We start from the raw sequence: 6290 nt of genomic DNA on the forward strand, positions 1-6290 counted from the left end.
AATAATCTGCACATGTAGGAAAACTCCATTTGAAACACCACTCAACTTATTCTGTTTCTAAAATCTATTTAGCGGGAATTTTTTTTGAAAAAAGCAGATGGACTGCATGCAATTCTCGCATGCTATACATTAGGCGATGTTCACCATTTTTTTTTTGACCAATCAATGATTTTGTCACAAATTATAAATATATTTAATGTTCTTCTATAAATAGTAAATTTTCATTTTATTTTACTTACAACTTTGACAATACAAAGAACTCGCATTGTCTGCTTATCTCTCCTTTTATTTTTGTCATATAAATTTTACATTCATTTAAATTATTTATATGATACATGTGTTTTTAATTATAATATATACTAGGTTAAGACCTGAGCTTTGTGTAGGATAAATATTTATATACAAATTACATTTATGTATTATTATTTATTTTATTTTTTTGCATATTATGAAATAATAATTTTATATTAGATAATTGGGAAATCAATTACTATTATGTATATAATTAAATTGGCATGCCCATGTAAATCACACGATCACTCTTTTTCATTTACAATCATTTTATGGTAAATAAATCAAAACAATCAATTTATTTATTGTATATGATATATAATCCCACTATATATTAATTGAAAAGTCACTTAAATGACTTTTGCTGACGTGTTGCTCATAGGTGAAGTTTCAATAAATTGTAATAATTTGATTGGTTGATGACTTTTATTAAATATTTATTTTAATCAAATCTAAAAATAAAAAAAGAAACTCTAGAGCCAATCAATACAAGTTACCAAAAAACACAAGTAATATTACAAATAATAATTTATGGTAACTAATTGCATAACTATAGAAATAATATATAATGTTTCATCAATTATTTTTTATTAATTATTTAGCTATAATTATCTAAAATATTTAAATATATTTTTATAAAATAAATATAATGGTTGTATATTCTTACATGAAGAATTATATTTATATATATGACATTTTTAGAAATTTTATGTTTTTTAAAACCCACACTAGATTTATAAATCATTTATAAAGATTTTGAAATTATTTAAAAATATTTTTTTTAATTCTGGCCTACAAAATAATTTTATTAGAGTTTCTAAATCATTTATGAGACTTTTATGAAATCATTTTATATAAATTTTGAGCACATCTTGTTTATATGCAAAATGGTAAACGCTTCTAGATCTAATTATAATTGTATAAATGAATATTTATAATGGTTCATAAATCATATAGAATTATTTCACATTAGTTATCTTATCTATTACAATAGAAGTAATTTAAGTTACTTATGGTTATTATTTTTTTAAAAAAAATAAGTCATTTAAATCTTATAAAATTATACCACACTATTTATCTAAATATTACAATATAATTTATTTAAGTGATTTTTTTTTGCATATACGTTCATAAGTGAAATCTTACAATTTCAATAGTTGACATTTTAGATTTTTATTTATTTTTCTGGTGCTAAAATAAAAATTATTTTTACAATCAATTATTTGCGAATTTTAGATTTAAATACTGTTTAATATCTTCTAAAAATAGATACTGAAATTTTTTATTATCAAACTATTAAATGCGAAAATTTTAATATTTCTAATTATTATTTAAAAATTATAACATTATACGCATAACATGTACTTTTTGTATGGTATTACCATCCGCAAAATTACGAGCAAACACCTAGTTAAATTTAAATGATACTAACATATATATAGTTTATTTTTATATGGATATTTATTAAATAAGTTCCTACTCGTATAGTTTTATGATTATTTTCATCTTTGTATAGAAAATTTTTAAACCATTGATAAATGTTTTTAATGTGAGATGTTAAATTGTTTTAGTAATGTATAATCATTTTAAAAAATCCAAAGAAGATTTCAAAGCTAAAATATTAACTTCTCAATATATGTTCAATGCAAATATCAAAATATAAAATATAAAATATTAACTGTTTTCTAATTTGGGATGTTTATATGATATATAGTTTAATTTATATGATATTAAACCTATTAAATAATTTTTTTTATTCATATGGTTTTATAATCATTGTATCTTTTTTTCATCAACTTATACATACTCATATAATCATTCTATTTTATTATGGCAAAAAGCAACTTTGATCACAAAAGTTTATGTGACACTTTTAATAGTTTTAGTAATTTATACTCGTTTTAAAAAATTCAAAGTACATCATACACAAAAAAAATTAATTTTTTGTTATATGACTAACGTAATTGTGTAATTTATTTTAATAATAAATAATTAAACAAAATGATAGAGGGTATACAAATTGTTAGCAAATCTTTATTATTCAATATTATTATTTCCATAGATATTTTAATCGCATTAGTAACTTTTATTTAAGGAAAGAGTGAAGAATATTTTATACATTAATAATGTTTTATGCTTAATTTAGTGAAAACTACAGTTTTTATTTAAATGATCCAACTTATTTATCTAAAAAATCTAAGAATCATTTTCGTGACAGACATGTGTATGCTTTAATTGTTGTAATATTTTTCTTTTAATATATAAGGAATTTTGTAAATATATAGTATTGTGGTTTAAATATATATTAATGAACGATTTATGTATTTCGTTAAATACTAATGTTTTCAAATTTTGATTTTAAAATTACAATAACATGATTTTAAATATGTAATTTATTTTATTTGAACCGTTTCTTTAACTGTAATAAACTATTTTATCTTGATGACAAAAAAAAAACTATTTTATCTTCTTGATCTGTCTTTCTTTCACATGATTTGATATGCACAGCTTGAACTCCCAGAGGAGATATAAGGTCTCCTTGTTGGAAACCTGTTGGTTGGTCCGATGTAGTCCCATTGATTCTGGCCGGAAACAAAAGAGAACTGATACACGATATAATCCAGATAAAATTCACCTCGTAGAATCAAAAGTCTTCGCAATATCGATCTTTAAAGTAAACTTTTGAAAATATTATTTTCATACCATAAATAAGCGTACAGACTAGAACTAAGAGTCGTAGGTTAGCCTGAAACGCTCCTTAATATAGTCGCCCGCGAGGATAGGAGGGAATCTGCACCGAATCGAAACCAAGTCATATGAAAGAAAAAGGACTCAAGTCTTGTTCTTTCATCCTTCCAAGACTAAAATGTTTATCAAACGTCAAGTTTTCTTACATACCTTGGGGGACAAGTTTTGCTGCAACAACTCTCCAAACATTCCACGTTACAATCTGGATTGGGATCTAAGAAGAAAACCACCTAGGCAAAACAAAAAACTTCTACTGATATGAGTTAAATCTTTACCAATTACCATCAATTTGTATAGAAATGTGAAATAACAAGTAAGCTACCGAGTAACGTTCTTTTCGAACAGGCATCACTCTGTGCAATGTAGACCTAAACCCATTACAAGAAAACCCGAAACCTTCTGATTCAGACAGAACACAGAAACCAAACTCAACTCCTTACTAGAAAACTGAGTTTAGCTTACCGGAACAATCCATTGCTCCATCTCTCCATCATATCACCAATGTTGACAATAAACGCCCTAGTGTTACAGAAAGTCCCCGCGTTTAAACAACTGTTAATAATCAACGGGCTCTCAAAATCCAATAGCTAAATGCCAAAGTTACCCTCTAATTCCAGGTACATCTTCCCAAACACGTGGTTGTCTTGACTTGTCTCTACAAACCTAAGAGTTCTCACATACATGTGTAAGAACACCAGGGCTACTCAAAAGAGGAGAGTTACAATAATGTTTTACCTGAAGTCCTGGGACTCCATCAGTTAAAAGAAGAGTGAGCATCCCCTAATCCGAGTGAGCTGAGGCACCATATGTTTCTACATCCGACGAAATCACTTCACCTATATAATCCATACCAAGTGTAGAGATCAAAAACTAGACTCGGATTCTCGGAACTCCCTGGATATGGGATTTATCTATCTTTCCACTGATCACTTCCCCTATACTCCATAGCAAGTGCAGAGTCTGTTTGATGTACATAGATACCTGGATAGCGTAAGAGGCGAACAACTGCTGCAGGATCATTCAAGGCTCCGATCTGTTCAAAGAAACCCTCATCTAAATCCAATGCCAAGGCAATCAAGCCGAGCAACTTTCGACCAACGGACCTTAGAGGCAGCAAATCAATATATCAGGGCACAACTAGCAAACTGATCTAGAAAAAAAAAACTAACATGGAAGAGAGAAAAAAATACTCATGATATATATATATATATATATATATATTAACCTCATTTACATGTAAAAGATGAACATAAGATAATATCAAGAACGCAACAGACACCTAGTATTGTACATTTGTAACCAAGCCTATTTGTCAAAACTAACTAACTGTCGATATTATTAACTTGAAACCTATATTTCAACTTTTAGTTTTAAGGAAAAGAACACTGTATTGGTTTCAAGATTCACTTTCCAAGAGAAATACATGCTTACAGAACATTCTTGTAGTAACATTCCATGGTTTGCCTCCATGATGGCAAGAGATCTTTTACACACATAACCCGTGAGAGAGATATCGAAACCTTTAAAAGAAAACAGAGAAACAGGTAGTAAGAAATATATTTAACCTTCAGGAGGCCATTGATTTGGATAAGGCTGAACCAGAGCTCCTTCCAAAGAGCCAAAGTAAAAGCTTTCCTTCGAATCACCTAAAACAAAAACAAAGAGAGAGAGAGAGCTAAAAAAAATCTTGAGATGAACTCAGTAAGAAAAGAAGCCATATATGCAAAATAATCTATAACATCATCATCACCTGTGGAGGAGGTCAAGGAGGGGTCGAGTTTCTCAGCATAGAGTGGAGTATAACCGAGAAGATCGCGGCGGAGTAAAGACATCTTCTCATCTAGTGGGAGATTAAAGAAGCTTTTGCTCTCCTTAAAAACCCCTTCCATAAATTCTTCAGAGATGCCATGGTTCTTGACATAGAAGAATCCATGTTCGAGACATGCCTTATTACATACATACAAAGAACATAAAAAACAGTTTAGAACTAGAGCGGAGAGAGAGTTGTCTCAACTCTCAAGCGAAGATCTTCTGATCACCAAGCAGAGCTATTTGTATATAATAAAGAAGAAGCAGAGTTTCTACTCTTGCGGAAACAGAGGATAGAGAGAAAGAAATAAGATGGTGAAGACGAACCTTACGAATCAACTGTGCGGTGGATATCTTGTCCGGCGAAGAGATATCGATGATCGGAAGTACAACTGACGTCTCCATTTCATAATCCAATTTTTCCCTGACTGTCGTTTTGATTGATAATAACATAGATCTGAGTGTAGAAATGGGATTTAATTAAAGGCCCATTTTCTTTTTGGCCATCAAATACCCATTTTCTATCACACTAAAATGAGGGCATTGTTAAGATGGAGGTCAGGTGGAGGTTAGGAAGTAAAGAAATGAAGCTTTGAGGTTCAATAGAGTGTTAAGGCTGAGACAATAACTTTACAGTTTTGCTGTGGTAACTTTATTTTAACCACAGTAACTACTTGGGAAGTTACCTGATGTGATAAGAAATTACCTTGGTGAAGAAAAGAGAAGAAACTCGTCCAAGGAGTGTCAAGGATAAGGTCTCTCTTGGCTGGAAAGGATAAGCACCTTTACAGCAAGTGACAGCCTGTCCAAACATGTGATGCATCTCAGCTTAGTATTTCTATTGACTTCACATGCTTATAGGTCTAGGTTGAATACATTGAACCTAGACATGATTGTAATCTCTTTATAGCTTGTAATCTCTCATTTGAATCAATTAATGGAGTTTTAAGTATTCTCTCTAGTTTTTTTATTCTCTTATTCTCTCTTAATCTCCAAATCTCATACAAATTACACTAATCATCTCTTGATCGTTATTTATCACTCTACAAATACAAAAGTGTATATGGTATTAGAGCCAGGTTGGCAAGGAAGGGAGTGGTGATTTTCGAATCTGTTTGTGTTGTTCTTGAGCTGTTCTTCACTTCCCTGGGTATTTTGGAGGTTTTCTGGTCGATCCAATCAACCTCAACAGAAGATGAAGCATTGATCTAGTAAATCAGTAGAGTTTGAAGAAGAGATGGATGGAGTGTGTTCAAGATGGGTGAAGGGAGCTTTGGAAAGCTGTGGGTTATGGAGTAGTCATGGAAAGGGGAAGAAGCCTTTCATAGAAATGGCTACTGAAGAAGGTCAGACAAGAAGTCTGAAGCTGGAAGATGAAGGTGTTCAAGGAAACACTACAAAGAGTGAGATTGAAACAACTTTAGGCAAGTCCAAACTTGTAA

At 30.1% G+C, this 6290-nt stretch overlaps 1 pseudogene; it reads right to left on the bottom strand.

Annotated features, from left to right (window-relative positions):
• Window positions 1–2594: 2594 nt before the first annotated feature.
• On the bottom strand, window positions 2595–5268 carry LOC106391083 (annotated as a pseudogene).
• Window positions 5269–6290: the final 1022 nt, after the last annotated feature.

Source organism: Brassica napus, chromosome C8 (assembly GCF_020379485.1).
Source record: "Brassica napus cultivar Da-Ae chromosome C8, Da-Ae, whole genome shotgun sequence".
Lineage (NCBI taxonomy): Eukaryota > Viridiplantae > Streptophyta > Magnoliopsida > Brassicales > Brassicaceae > Brassica > Brassica napus.